The 16579-nt window shown below is 41.2% G+C and overlaps 1 long non-coding RNA gene across 1 annotated transcript; it reads left to right on the top strand.

Annotated features, from left to right (window-relative positions):
- Positions 1 to 839: 839 nt before the first annotated feature.
- On the top strand, positions 840 to 15118 carry LOC136750453 (uncharacterized). The gene is made up of 3 exons (XR_010816872.1): positions 840 to 2351; positions 6593 to 6656; positions 14698 to 15118. It is a non-coding gene; the product is annotated as an uncharacterized LOC136750453 (long non-coding RNA).
- The last annotated feature ends 1461 nt before the right edge of the window (positions 15119 to 16579 follow it).

Here is a 16579-nt window from a genome sequence, read left to right on the forward strand (position 1 = left end):
TTCTTTAGATCAGAGCTCCAGCTCAGGATCAAAATACACCCCCCTTAACGCTACAGCCCATATACATTCTTTAGGGCAATATTAGCAGTTTTAGGCATTGATTGACCACTAAGGGGAGGTCAAAGGTCAAAATGAAGGTGCTTGGGCTATGTACAAATCTGAAGTCAGATGAGTTTTCAGCCTTGCGTCTAGGACAAAATTCTTCAAAAAGTTTTTTTTTTTTTTTTAATTTTGTAATTTTGTGAATTTGACCTTGAAGTAAAGGTTAAAATTCAAACTATTTTTTTCAAAATAACATATTTGGGCCCCTATGACATGATTCATGGTGATTTTGGTGGATTTTGCATGCTGTAACCCTGAAATGCAAGAAAATATTATTTGACCTTGAAGGAGAGGTCAGAGGTCAAGTTCAAGGTCATGCATGGATACAGCCCATATGGTTTCCTATACATGTTCTATAGTGACCATCATCGTATCTGCCACCCGTAAGGAGTTATAAGCCTTGAAAGATCAAGAATGTTTTTAGCGATATCACCATGATCCATAGCTCCGATCGGAAAACTGTTAGCAGTTTTGGAAACCTCATATACAGTTTCCTAGCTATGCTCCGTATTAACATTTCTCGGAACAGCTTCCTTCAAGCAGTAATGAGATGTTCAATATCGGAGAGCACCTTGCATCAGATTACATGATCAGTATCTGGCTCCAGAAAGGTCAAAGGTGGCATGTGGCATGTAGGGCCGAAGGTAGACCACAGACCTACACCAAAAGTAATAGCAACCATTTTCAGATATAGTGCAAAGAGTACAGAGTGTCATTTTGATAGCATCTCCTCCTACAGTTTTTCAGCGTTTACTTTTCAGTGGTCAAGAAAAAGAAAACCAGAGTAATAACAAGATCTGCATTTTTTCAATGCAGATAATTAGCAACGAAGCTCCTGGCAGATCGCCGTTCGTGTCCTCACAACTTACATGTTTAAAAAGACAGCAGTTCATAAGAACAAGGTCAAGCAGCAGACATTGGGGACAACAAAGCTACAGACCAGCAGAGGGCGACAACGACTCTCCACTGACCGGGATGATCACCAACTCAACAACTGTAGGATTACATCAAGTGAACTACAAAAAGAATGGCAAATGGCAGCTGGGGTGAAGTGCACGGCGAAGACTATTTGAAAAAGGTTCCTTGGGGCTGGACTGAAGTCGTGCAAAGCTAGAAAAAAGCCCTTCATCAATGAGAAGCAAAGAGCTAGGCTGAGGTTTGCAAAAGACCATAAGGATTGGACCATAGAGAACTGGAGTAAGGTCATCTTCTTGGAGTACAATTTTCAGCTTTGCCCAACACCTGACTGTATAATGGTTAGACGCAGACCTGGAGAGGCCTAAAAGCCACAGTGTCTCGCACCCACTGTGAAATTTGGTGGAGGATTGGTGATGATCTTGGGGTGCTTCAGCAAGGCTGGAATCAGGTAGATTTGGCTTTGTGATGGATGCATGAATCAAGCCACGTACAAGGTTGTCCTGGAAGAAAACTTGCTTCCTTCTGCTGTGACAATGTTCCCCAACTCTGAGGATTGTTTTTCCAGTAGGACAATGCTCCATACCACACAGCCAGGTCGATCAAGGTGTTGATGGAGGACCACCAGATCAAGACCCAGTCATGGCCAGCCCAATCTCCAGCCCTGAACCCCATTAAAAACCTCTGAAATGTGATCAAAAGGAAGATGGATGGTCACAAGCCATCAAACAAAGCCAAACTGCTTCCATTTTTGTGCCAGGAGTGGTATAAATTCACCCAACATCAATGTGAAGGACTAGTGGAGAACATGCTAGGATGCATGAAAGCTGCGATTGAAAAATCAGGGTTATTCCACCAAATATTAATTTCTAAATGTAAAGGACCACTTGTTTGCTTTGATATGCTTTTGTTTTATATACATCTTGGCAAATTATTTTCATATAACTTTTGTTCATAAAGAAATGTTAACACATGTTGCAGTGCCCAAAGATTCCAAATCATTATTTGATGTTTTACGGTTTACTTTATAAATCTCTTGTATTCATTTTATCGGGAACACTATACAGAGTATCTATTTTTTTTTACAATTTGGCTATGTGTAGGTTTATAGTATTTTACAATGGATGCTGCCCTCTACTAATTTGTTACTGCGATTATCAATCCATGCAAATATCGGTAGGAAACCCTGTTTACGGTCAGCTAGCCCTTCCTGGTTCGTGTGGTTTGTTTATTATGATTTGAGTTATGAACGAGAATTATGCGCCTAGAGAAAGAAACGCACTTTATTGATATTTAAAATACCTAAAGTTAACGTCCTTGGTAAGCGGAATGAGGTATGTTCATATTGATTATTTACTTTTATTACAGAAACTGTCACGAGTGAATTTGTAAAGGGAAAGTTTTAATACTCTTATTTTGTTTATAGCGGCAACACTGCTAGCTAGTTTATTTGACCAGCAATGAATTATTTCAGTGTATATGTAAAATAAATGTATGTTTAATATACGTTTTACTGACATTGTTTATTAGAAGCAAATTGCTTTGTGAATGTATAATGCACTTCGTTGTCAAATGCTGTTATGTAATTGTTTAGTGTAACTTTGTGAGACTATAGGCAAATATTATGCTCTTATTTTTTTTTAGTATATCTTCCTATAGCTTTCAAGGTATTCAAGATGGTGTTTTTGGTCAGCGTGATGAAAACTATTAAAACCGAAGGCATCCGTTTGGAACTCTCTGCGTCTGCGTCTTGCTTATCCAAGCCAAGGGCAGTTACACTGAACTCTTCCCAAGTTAAAACATTGCGTTTAAAAATTAATGAACTTTTTTTTTTTGTTTGTTTTTGCATTATTCCAGGTCTGACAACACTGGATCTTTTTTGTAATTTTGGCCATTTGTCATTTTCTGCAAATAAATGCTCTAAATGACCATTTTATTTGGGAGAAATGTTGTCAGTAGTTTATAGAATAAAACAAATGTTAACTTTACCCAAACACAAACCAGAAAAACTGATCATTTTGCAATGGTCTCTTTTTTTTTTTTTTTTTCGCAGAGCTGTATATGAAACAGACTAACAAAGAGCTGTTGGCCCTCCTAATTATGTTACCATGTTTAGCACAATGCTAACAGCACAGATGCATTATGCCTCCCATCACAGATGGATATTTCAAATAAATCAAACACCTATAACTGTTGTGGAGCTCCTAAACACTGTGCACTGTTCAGTGCTGTTTCTCAGCTAACAGCCCCACACACCCCTGAGCTCTATACATTATATAATGCATTTACAAAATTTCAGATGTTTCCATGTAGTCTTTGACCTGCATGAACTGTATGTAGTCTGGTCTGATCCTTTCACCCTCCACACACCCAATCTCTTGTGAAGATGCTTATCAGGAATCTTCTGCCTATAACAGCTGTAGCTCGTGTCAGTTTCTGCCATTAGGACTGAACTGCCAGTACAGTCATGCGAGGCCTTTGAATGAACGCAGCTCTCACCACACCCACAAGAGTAAACAAAGGGAGGAGAAAGTATACATAATCCTCCGGCCTGGCCTTGAAACTAGATCAGCTGCAAGTTGTTCTAGGACAGTGGTTCCCAAACTTTTTAGGCCACACGCCCCCTTCCACATTCTGACCAGGTTGACACACCCCAAACTTCCCCTCCATCCCCACAGACCATGGGTATTTAAAGACAGGCAAGAGCATTTAAAGCTTTATCAGGAAGACCTACATGAAGCATATTTAACCTCACAGACAACTGATCCTGTTTTAGGACCTACATCGGTGTTAACCAATTCAGTCACCACCTTTAACCCTGGTAAGGTCCAGTATTGCACAATTAAAACTACAAAAGGGAAGCCAATGTTAGCAGCCATTACAAACACCAGGGAACCATTTATAACAAATTACAATTTATTCATAAAATGTATAAAAACCAGAGTGCTTCAGGTTAAAATAGGGTTATGGGGGAAAAGTCAGTCTCCGACCCCAACTAACAAATAAAAGCTCCAAAATACCCTACAAACCATAAAGGGAAAAACCACAACTGTAAACCAAAAAACTCCACAGCAATTCCAATAAATCACAAAAACAAATACACAAAGAAACACCAAATAAATATACCATAAAATATATCGAGACCCCCCTGAACTACACCCAACCCCACAGCTGTAAACAAACCCTTTTGTCGGCTTAAAATATTAATAAATCACAACCAATTAAAAACAAGCAATAACCCCTTTGTTTATATTATAAAATACAATATTATAAATATAACAATTGGAGAAACCCGAGAGTGCAATAGTCAGATCAGCAGCATATTAACCTACACCTACCACAGCGTTGTAATATACACTCACCTAAAGGATTATTAGGAACACCATACTAATACTGTGTTTGACCCCCTTTCGCCTTCAGAACTGCCTTAATTCTACGTGGCATTGATTCAACAAGGTGCTGAAAGCATTCTTTAGAAATGTTGGCCCATATTGATTGGATAGCATCTTGCAGTTGATGGAGATTTGTGGGATGCACATCCAGGGCACGAAGCTCCCGTTCCACCACATCCCAAAGATGCTCTATTGGGTTGAGATCTGATGACTGTGGGGGCCAGTTTAGTACAGTGAACTCATTGTCATGTTCAAGAAACCAATTTGAAATGATTCGACCTTTGTGACATGGTGCATTATCCTGCTGGAAGTAGCCATCAGAGGATGGGTACATGGTGGTCATAAAGGGATGGACATGGTCAGAAACAATGCTCAGGTAGGCCGTGGCATTTAAACGATGCCCAATTGGCACTAAGGGGCCTAAAGTGTGCCAAGAAAACATCCCCCACACCATTACACCGCCACCAGCAGCCTGCACAGTGGTAACAAGGCAAGATGGATCCATGTTCTCATTCTGTTTACGCCAAATTCTGACTCTACCATCTGAATGTCTCGACAGAAATCGAGACTCATCAGACCAGGCAACATTTTTCCAGTCTTCAACGGTCCAATTTTGGTGAGCTTGTGCAAATTGTAGCCTCTTTTTCCTATTTGTAGTGGAGATGAGTGGTACCCGGTGGGGTCTTCTGCTGTTGTAGCCCATCCGCCTCAAGGTTGTACGTGTTGTAGCTTCACAAATGCTTTGCTGCATACCTCGGTTGTAACAAGTGGTTATTTCAGTCAAAGTTGCTCTTCTATCAGCTTGAATCAGTCGGCCCATTCTCCTCTGACCTCTAGCATCAACAAGGCATTTTCGCCCACAGGACTGCCGCATACTGGATGTTTTTCCCTTTTCACACCATTCTTTGTAAACCCTAGAAATGGTTGTGCGTGAAAATCCCAGTAACTGAGCAGATTGTGAAATACTCAGAAATACTGGCCCATCTGGCACCAACAACCATGCCACGCTCAAAATTGCTTAAATCACCTTTCTTTCCCATTCAGACATTCAGTTTGGAGTTCAGAAGATTGTCTTGACCAGGACCACACCCCTAAATGCATTGAAGCAACTGCCATGTGATTGGTTGGTTAGATAATTGCATTAATGAGAAATTGAACAGGTGTTCCTAATAATCCTTTAGGTGAGTGTATATTTAAGTAAACAGTGATTTATGAATGCATAGGTAGCCACCATTTTTCTCTCTAGCTGAAATTCAGTGACGTCAGTGTGGCCCCACAGTGCGGTGAGGCTGGATGTCTGTCTGACAATGACAGTTGCTGGGGCAGCGGCACTTACCGGCTGTGTTACAGACATGCCACACTGTATGTCTTTTGGCTGCACATAACACAGTGGACACCGTCAAAAAGTCAGTGATTATGAAGACTATGAGGAGGAAGTAAAATTAATCCCCTTCCCAAAAGATCACCAACTTGCCCATCGGTGTACTGTAAACATGGGTACTGACTTCGGTACTGACAGATCAACACATTTCTTGATTGCGTTCAGTCGGATAAAGGTCCAACAAATTCAGGTTGTGTAGCAGGTAACTTCAGATGTTTCAATGGGATATGACGGCATAATTAATGAGTGACTACCAAAACAATTCAAGAAAAGTAGAGTCAGATCAAAACTCTCATACCGTTACAAGCTTCAAACTGATAAAACACACACCCTGGGGTCTGTTCTTCGTACGTGGTTGAACAAAGTCAGGCTAAATTTACTTATCTTGGATTGAGCTAACGCGATATCCAGGATTTTCGGTTCTTCCAGCACTTACCTTGGATTTAATTAGCTCGTTAGCTTAAGTCAGACTGTCAGACTATGGGTGCAAAGCTAGACACTCTTTCAAATCGACTACACCACCTCGAGTTTTACAAGTGAGGGGCTCGGCACACCCAACTCTTCCCTACACAGGTTCAGTTCAGGACCACAGGGCACCACGACACAGACTGGTAAATTGCAACAATAATATTTATTAACACTGTAGAAATTACAAATATGGGCAGGGCACGAAGACTGCACAATTTCAATACACAGACTTGAGGAAATTATTCTAATTAAGATACAACATACAATCTCACTAAGCATTCACACAATTTTATCTAATAGACCAAAAAGTAAATCTTCACTCTCTTCCCTCCAGGTGGCGGCGCAGGCTCCACATCTTGTAGTCGAAGACCCAGCAACCCTCCTGGAACAACAACAAGGTAAGGCTGATTTATACTTCTGCGTAGGTATGTGTATGTGTCACTGCGTAGTGATGCAGGACAGGGATTTCTGGTTAAGCGTAGTCCTCAGAGGCTCCAACAGGGAATACTTGCAGGGCACTGCTTCTCCTACACCAGGCCTGATGCACCCCAGCTCCTACACACACAAACCAATATAGTACGTACACAAACCAATATAGTGTGCATGCAAACCGATACAGAACACACACAAACCAATATAGTATGCACGCAAACTGATCTAGTACACACACAAACCAATATAGTACACACGCAAACCATCTAGTAGACACAAACCAATATAGTATGCACAAGTACAAACACAAACCAATATAGTACACACACAAACCGATGTATTATGGCGTGTTTGGCCCCCCATACCCCAGCACTGAGGGATTGGCCGTGGTTGTCAGAATCTCCCGGATCAACCAATCAGCCCTTGTTTCACGCATGGTACCTCAGAGATGTGCAACGTGCTGTTGAGATTTCGGTGGAGTGCGCATCGGCTCCTCTGCCAGTGAGAAGGATATACTTGCAGGACGGAGGCACCGTGTCTTCTACACCAGGCCTGATGCACCGCAGCTCCTACACACTAACTCCACCTGTAACTCCACCTCTGCAGTGACGCAATATGCTACTGCCCTGAATCCATCCATGTTTTCATTATTTTTTTTACGAATCTACTTTCTTCTGTATTGTTAAAAACGTATTGTGTGTTTTACGAATAAAATTCCACTATACATAAACCATTACCGATACATGACATAAAAGTTAGTGTTAGCCAATGCACGTTTCATATATAACAAGAACTGAAATCGTTAATTATTTGCAGAATGGTGTGTGTGTATATATATATATATACACACACAGTAGTGTGCAAAAGTTTTAGGCAGGTGTGAAAAAATGCTGTAAAGTAAGCATGCTTTCAAAAATAGACATTACAGTTTTTCCCAATTGTTTACACACGTTTGCTGAATCTTTGGCTCATTTTCCCAAAACTCTAAACACAAAACCACAAACACAAAATGCAAAACTCTACAAATCTCTAGCAAAAGCAAACACTGCATTCAAAACTGTTTTATCTCTTTCCAAAAGGGCTTTCTGTACAAAAATAAAAAATGAAAGTGTCTCATTCTTTCAAAACTGTAAACAGAAAAACACACGCAAAATGTAAGATTAAAGAAATTGCATCCTGCATTTTGCATTTTGGTCTGGCCACAGCACCTCATCTACATCACAAACAATGTTCTCCCTGGCTAAACAGTGGGGAAAGAATGTTCTGGAGTGATGGATCCAGCTGCAGAAAGCCCCCACATCAACTTCACAACATGCATCCTTCATTGCCTGGAGAAGAGGCATGCGTGCGAGGGGATAGTGGTCATATATCCATGCCGAAAAAACTCTTCAATTGGGTTTAGGAATGGGGAATGTTGTGGGAGGTATAGAACAATAAATTGTAGGTGGTCGATGAACCAGCCGTGGACCAGAGCAGCCCGGTGGAAACTCACGTTGTCCCGGATGACAACATACCTGGGCTACTCTGGTCCACCCCTCTGCTCGGTTGGAATGAGGATGCCATGGAGCATGTCCAGGAATGCAATGAGAAGGGCGTGTTGTAGGGACCAAGGTTGGCATGGTGATGGAGGTTGCCTGTGCACATGGTGAAATTCCCTCCACACAGTCCAGGGCCATTCACAATGGCACGGTGGCCAATACTGGTCCGTCCCTGTCCCCTTCATTTGACTAGGTTGAAGCCAGCCTCATCAATGTAAATATAAACGTGCTGAATTGCAGTGGCATCCAGCTCTTTGAAACAGACAACAAGAAAATATGTGAAATAGACCTAGAGCAGTCAATATTGTGAGGCACAATACAGTGGATTACAATACTGTAATGTGTCTATACAGTGCTGATAGGATAATAAATTCACAGTATAGTACTTACCTGCACATATTCATAGCACTGTTCTTTAACCCTCTCTGAGTTTCGCTCAAATGGCACCCTGTAGACCTGTGTCATCCAGAAACGGTTGTGCTGTAATACACGGTCCAATGTAGACAAGCCCACCTGGTGAATGTTATTGAATATTGTGTCGTCAGCAATTATGTGGTTCTGGATTTCTCGTAGTCTAATGGTATTGTTTGCCATCACCATGTTCACAATAGCGGTCTCCTGTTCTAGTGTGAACAGCTAGTGTCTTCCACCATGGCCTGGCCGTCTCTCAGTTCTGTAGAAGATCCACAAATATGATATGATTGGTTACAGTAAGCTAAAATCTCTTTTCTTTCAATATTAAATTACATTACTGTAACATTGGCCAACAATCACTGAGTAACATAGGCCTAATGATATGTCACACTGCAGTATACTACAGTATACATTCATAAAGAGCATAGTGTAGATGGTAGTTAACCTACCGGTTCTCATTTCTGAATGTACGTATGATAGATGCAACCGTGTAGCGGCTCAGGTTGGGCTGAACTCTCTGCCCAGCCTCCCTCATACTGAATCCATGGTTGAACACATAGTCAACCAATGTGGCCCTGATCTCATCTGAGACAACTGTCCTTCCTCGTCCTCATTGTCCTCTCACTTCTTGACCTCTAGCTCTTGCTTCACCATTGACTTCAATTTTCCTCCAAAACAGGAGAACTCATCTGTGGCCTTTTATAGTGCTAAAGCTCTGATTTCTAAGTGAACAATTCAACAACTAGTGTTTACAGCTGTGATGACTGGGTGTAGCCAATTGGTGTATAGAGCTTGGTATTGTGATTGCCGTTACTTTCCAAACGGACTACAGAGATTTTAATTTTGTTGTGCCTAATGTAGAAAACTGTGTGTAGTGTTTTGCAAAAAGTGTGATATAGAATTGGAAACTGAGTATAAAGCAGGAATTGTGCTTGCAATTCTGCAGACTTGGTTTAAGGATTTTGTACACGAGTTTCAGGTTTCGGCGACTGCGTTTCATGTTCCACTTTTAGTGTGCAAACAATTGGGAAAAACTGGAATAGATTATATTTGTCAATATACCCTTGCTGTTGGGCAAGGTACTATACCTAGATTGCTCCAGTAAATGCTATATAAATGGGTAAATGTAAAAAATAATGTGATATCTTGTAAGTCACCCTGGATAAGGGTGTCTGCTAAGAAATTGAATAATAATAAACGCAAAGTGAGTGAACAGAAGAAAAATCTAAATCAAATCCATATCTGGTGTGACCACCCTTTGCCTTGTCATTCACGTAAATAAAAACAATATTGTCACACTTTGAAAGCTCTCTGGCCAGGGCAGAGACTTGAACCCAGAACCCTGGCACAGCATTATAGTGACCTTGCCACCTTACCTAACCATTTAATATAGCTTAATGTACATTAACATAACCAATCTGTATGTTTACAAGTGACATTTTCTAATGCTACAAATAAAATACATTGAAAACTCACAAAGTGTTACATTATTTTTATCCAACTGTTTTTAATTTTCGTTTCAAAGGTGTTTTATGAAGGATCGAGCTGCACATGTTGCGTTCTAGTGGACCATGATTACATTTCAGTATTACTATATATTACTGTTATTTATTTATTAGCAGACATTTATACATTTAAAAGCGGTATTTCACAGGAGTTTCTGGGGCCGTCCCGAACCTGGATGCCAACATGCACCACACGGGCAAGCCAGGGAAGGAGTGCCCATGTGGCAACCTTGCCTTAGAAGATATTTGAGCTCTCTTATGGAAGGTGCAGTGGCGAGTTGCAATTTCCTGGAGCTTTTTACAGTGCATCCCAGATTGTTTTTATCCTGTCCGAGTCATAAGGGGTCCAATATTAGTTTAATTTGGATATGATTCGCAATGTGCATATCACCCCCCCCCCCTTTCTCTCCTATTCGGGGGGTTTCTTATTTCTTCTGTCTGCTTGATACTTTCTTAACCTGATAACTGCCAAACAGTTTCGTAACTTTGATCTTACTATGACTTTCTCATTGAATTATTTCTAAAACATCGCATTCATTTACACCAAGTAAATTCCTTATTTTGCTTTGTATTCTCTGTCAATTACCTTCAGAACCTCGTGTGCTGAAAACAGCAGCACATTATAATTTATTTTCAAAACAAACTCTCAAAACCTTGTCAACGTCCTCAGACCCTCTTCGACTTACTCAGACCCTCTAAAACATCGCTCTGCATCCTAACAGCTGTTACATTGATCGATTTGTATTATAACCATTTTATACATACATTATTTTATTTATTTGTAAGACCTTTTTTTTAAATAGCATTCTGTATAAAGTAACACTTTTATTCTATTATTCATTATTTATGACTCTATTAATCTTATTCTGTATCATGCAATACAAACATACAAATAAACACACTAATTTATATCCCAAGTAAATTTGGATACTAGTTTTGTTGGGCATGTTTTGTTGACCTGCAGTATCTCAAACTACACTTATGTATCATTATTTATTAATTTCCCACAGTATCTTGAGGACTTTCATTAATACTGAAGACGTATTTTTTAATTTGTCTTCGGGGCTTCGGCTTTGTATTTTGCCTTTTTCTTTTTTCTAATGAATGATCTAAGTTAGTTAGCTTTAGTTTCTCATTTCTTACCACCGTATATTACATACAGTTTTGAAGCTTTCGTTTGTGTCCTATACACAGATTATTTATTTTCATTTTAACGGATACAGTGTACTATGAGAGATAGACACTTAGCTTCTAGTCTTTCATTTGTGACGGTCTCACTAAGTTGGGCGCCAGGTGTGATAAAAGCACATCAGAAAAGACAGATAGTACAGTGTAAGTAAGAAATCGTGGAACATCACCAGGACACAGGTATAGTGAAATCTTAGGAAACAGGAAGCGAGAGTAAGAAAAGACAAAGAAAGAAAGATCACATGAAAACACACAAAACAAAACATTCAATGTCACTTTCCAAATACGGTATGATGTATTATTAATTCCCTCCCCTGGTTGAGCTCAACCTAAGTTTAAAGCACAAATAGGGAATGAGAGAGAGAGAGAGAGAGAGAGAGAGAGAGAGAGATGTATGATAGTGTGTGTGTGGAGATGTGTGTGTGTGAGAGAGAGACAGCACAAGTGCACCTGCAGAAAATTGACAATTACAAGAACAGCGAACTCCAGAGAACAGTGGGGTGAAGATAGCAGACCAAGCCTATAATGTGTAGGCCCTATAACAAACACACACACACACAAAGCAGAAACATCCACACACAGACAGGACGTACCAGAGGATAAACAAACTACAGATATAGTATTAATGTAAAGTATAATAGGGAAATAAGCCTAATAAAAGAGAAGAAAATTAAGAATTAAACTTCTAAATAGAGATACGAGAAAGTGGGTTTTGATCCGTGGAGTACAGACAAAGGAAAAGTTCGGCAGTGTTAGGACTAGAAAATGCCAAGTAGAGAGTGCCAGTCCATGATCCAGTCCGCTCCCCAAGTCCTCTTCAAAAGACTTGGAGCCGGGATACGCAGACAGCGTTAGCGAGGTCCTCTTCAAAAGACTTTCCTGCTTCAGATGCCACACATCAGCACAGCGAAATATTTTCGAAGTACAGCCCTGTAGTCCATCATGTTTTGGATATAATTATTCAGCAGCTCTTGGTTACAGCACTAACACATTTAGAGTCTGTTCACCTAATTGTAACATTTGTTGTACAAACACTGACAGTGCAGGATGGTGGATCCTCCACTGGACACAACTTTAGACACTTTGTTTCTCCTGCATCAAGTCTCAGCTGTTACGCGCAAGATATAGTATCGTAATTCGACACACCAACAGTTACGCGTAAGATCCAGTATCTTATTTCAATACATCAACAGTTACGCGTAAGATCCAGTATCGTACTTTGATATGTTCAGCCTCGAATTCACAACCAGTGAGGAGTTCTTAGGGTACAGCACAAAGGCAATAAAGAGACCACTCACCTGATTGTATCCCAGACGAGCCCCCAATTGTTAAGGTACAAAGCTTCAGTTGAATCAGGCACCCCAGTGAGTGCTTCCAGTAACAGAGGAGACTTTTCTGCAGGAGATGAGCGCCCGGGAAGAAAAAAAGTCTGTTCGTTTATCTTCGTTTATCATCCCGAAACTGGATGATAATTTATTGGCATATGTCCCGGGGCAGTTCCGAGACACGGGAAACAATATTTCATAAAGTATTCTTTGTAATTAGTCCAGAAAGGGAGGCATTGATATCAAGGACACAGTACACAGCACGGGAAACAATATTTCATAAAGTATTCTTTGTAATTAGTCCAGAAAGGGAAGCATTGATATCAAGGACGCAGTACGCACTCTGCGGAGACAAACATGTTATGTATAGTTTCAGCTCGCTACTCGAAGAATTTGACACCGCAGCAGAAATTATCTGCCACACAGATAAGAGAAATCCTAATAAGAACAAGTTTTAACTAGTAACTTACTGGAAAGTTTATTATATTTTCTAACAGTTATACAGTGGGTATATATAATGCATAGGGGCAATTTTACCACAACATACTCATTGCGGCAGACAGCTGTTTTATTCAGACAGAGCTAATTCCAGTTGGACGCATTGCCAGACAAGAATTGATTTTTAAAGAAATAAAACCCTCCTCTGGCTACACCTCACGATATATCTTAAAAATTGCTTTTGTGTGAGCTAATGGGTGGACCTGAGCGGGCACATGACTGATGACCGATCTCACTGTATGCGGAACTCAAATCTCAGAGTAAACGGATGTGTAATCTCACTGTATGCGGAAGTCAAATCTCACTGTATACATAAGTATCTCACTGTATGTGTTGCAGGGGGTGCGGGGCAGTGTGGCTGTGTGTAATATTAGGTGTGTGTGTTTTTTTTCTTCTTTTATATTGGTTATTTAATTTATTGGTTTGGATCATTGGCGGCAGCAGAGTATTTTTTTGGCTAAACTACGGTGGGGCTAATCCATACAGTGGTGGGGCTCAAATCAAATCAATTTGTGAGTACACACACAATGGAATAATACCCTTCCCAGAGCTAGAAATACCACGCATTAGGCTGCTATGGGTTAGATCAGGGGTTCCCAAACTTTTTGACCCCAGGGACCCCCTTGGCGCCCAGATTTTGGCATTTTTGGATACCTGTACCACAGTTTGAAAACCGATGCTGGGTTAGATGTTTGCACAGAAGTGGACGGTCACTACTACTGAGTTTAGGCAATGCTATTCATACGATTTCAAAGTCAGCACAGTTTCCAAATCGACCCTATTATTTAAAATATATTCAAACTCACCATTTACTTTTTCAAAGGAGCATAATCCGCCGGTTGTTGTGGTTGGATTGATCCATAATAATGTTAGCAATGTTACAATTTCCCAAATTGCTTTGCTAGCTAGCGTTAGCTAACGTTAACTAATTTGGCTCAGACTACACTGCGTGCTAACGCCCGCAATTTCACGCAGCAATGACGCAGTGATGCAAATGGAACTGGCTGGCGCTTATTCTTCTCGGTGATATTCTTGGTTGTTCCATGGTGGAGCTAAGGTGGGGCTAACACGATTCTTGGTGAGGCTGTAGCCTGACCAAGCCATACCCTGCCACCACCCCAGGTTTGGTTTATTATTATTTTACTTTCCTTTCACTTATTAGTTGTGTTCACTTGATTGTATCTTTATTTCTTGTATTTTACATTATTTTACCTTCAATGAGCATGTTTGCATTCACTATGAACATTCAACTCTGTGGCATGCGCGTGTTCCAGCACACCTCTCCTCATTGGACGATTCCCTCCTGAGCAATCAGCCGAACACTCTGCAACCAATCACATCCCTGCTCCAGACTATGAGCTTGGCTTAAAGGTAGCCATCCTGCATTGTGAATGAGAGACCAGGATCCTGCAGCAAAGCCCAAACATGCAGGATCAGCGGAGAGACTGAAGTGGAAGGGAGCATATAAGTTAGAAATCAGTCTGAATACTCAACTTATTCTGAATGCACTGATTGGCTTCTCTCTCCCTTTCTTTGAAGGTCGTGGTGCCACCGTTGTGGACCTACATCGCGGCAGGGACCCACTCCACCGGCCCGGGAGGTACACAGACAACAGAACCCGAGGACTTGTCAGCCTGAGCACAGAAAACTGGACCGTACAAGCTTTGTTCTTTTTCTGGACAGGGTAGATTAGACCCCTGTTTTTATATAAGCCACCCATAGGTATAGGATTATTTTAGATTTTAGTGGGTTTTAATTAGGTTTTATTAGTTTTAGGTTAGTGGTTGGGTGGGCCTATAGTTTTTCCTTTCCCTTTTCTTTTCATTTGTGTATTGCCCATTTTATTAAAGGCAGTTTTAAGGGGGTATCTAAAACCTGTAATTAGCAGAGGGCGTGGACTTTGTGCCCCATCCCTCTGGATCTGTGGACTGTGCACAATAAACTGTTTCATAACTGTGAATTGGTGTTCGTGCTGTGTGTCTTGGGATTGTCTGCCGTGGGGTGAGAGAGGGGTTTAGTGAGTCCCTCCCCCATCACTTTAAAGTAAACTGGGAGTGGTGTAGTCATAGTTACTGGTGGTTGCCTCTTGCTGCCAGTGCCACATATGCATTTCAGTATACACCGATCAGCCATAACATTATGACCACTGACAGGTGAAGTGAATAACACTGATAATCTCGTTATCATGGCACCTGTCAGTGGGTGGGATATATTAGGCAGCAAGTGAACATTTTGTCCTCCAAGTTGATGTATTAGAAGCAGGAAAAATGGGCAAGCGTAAGGATCTTAGCAACTTTGACAAGGGCCAAATTGTGATGGCTAGATGACTGGGTCAGAGCATCTCCAAAATTGCAGCTCTTGTGGGGTGTTCCCGGTCTGCAGTGGTCAGTACCTATCAAAAGTGGTCCAAGGAAGGAAAAGCAGTGAACAGGCGACAGGGTCAGGCGGGGGCCAAGGCTCACTGATCCACCTGGGGAGCGAAGGCTGGCCCGTGTGGTCCGATCCAACAGATGAGCTACTGCAGCTCAAATTGCTGAAAAAGTTAATGCTGGTTCTGATTAGAAAGGTGTCAGAACACAGTGCATCGCAGTTTGTTGCGTATGGGGCTGCTTAACCGCAGACCAGACAGGGTGCCCATGCTGACCCCTGTCCACTGCTGAAAGAACCTAAATTGGGCAAGTGAGCAACTGGACCACAGAGCAATGGAAGAAGGTGGCCTGGTCTGATGAATCACGAGTTCAAGGTGTTGACTTGGCCTCCAAATTCCTCAGATCTCAATCCAATCGAGCATCTGTGGGATGTGCTGGACAAACAAGTCCGATCCATGGAGGCCCCACATCGCAACTTACAGGACTTAAAGGATCTGCTGCTAACGTCTTGGTGTCAGATACCACAGCACACCTTCAGAGGTCTAGTGGAGTCCATGTCTCGACGGGTCAGGGCTGTTTTGGCAAAAGGGGGACCTACACAATATTAGGCAGGTGGTCATAATGTTATGGCTGATCAGTGTATAGTGTATGCATTTCAGGATATAATGTACACGTCTCAGTATGTAGTGTATGCACATCTTCGTAAGCAGTATATGCATCTAAGTATAGTGTATGTACCACGAGGTGAATTATGTCCCTAACAGTGCCTCATAGTGACATGTAAAAGTACTTAAAATGCATCTCCTCATCCACGAAACGCATTTGTCCACATAATGAGTATTTTGTCCCCCGAACCGCAAATTTAATTAATAGAATTCACATTTTGTGAACATAATTCACATTTTATCCCAAAAAATTCCCACGTATTTGTTGCTTGGCAATTTTGGACGAAAGTTAAAATGTACTTTGCTATCCATGGATGGAATGAACAATTAGCATTCAAGATCAAACCAGTGACTGATCAAAGCATTGATCCAGAGACCTGGGTTTGC

Source organism: Amia ocellicauda, chromosome 5, assembly GCF_036373705.1.
Source record: "Amia ocellicauda isolate fAmiCal2 chromosome 5, fAmiCal2.hap1, whole genome shotgun sequence".
Lineage (NCBI taxonomy): Eukaryota > Metazoa > Chordata > Actinopteri > Amiiformes > Amiidae > Amia > Amia ocellicauda.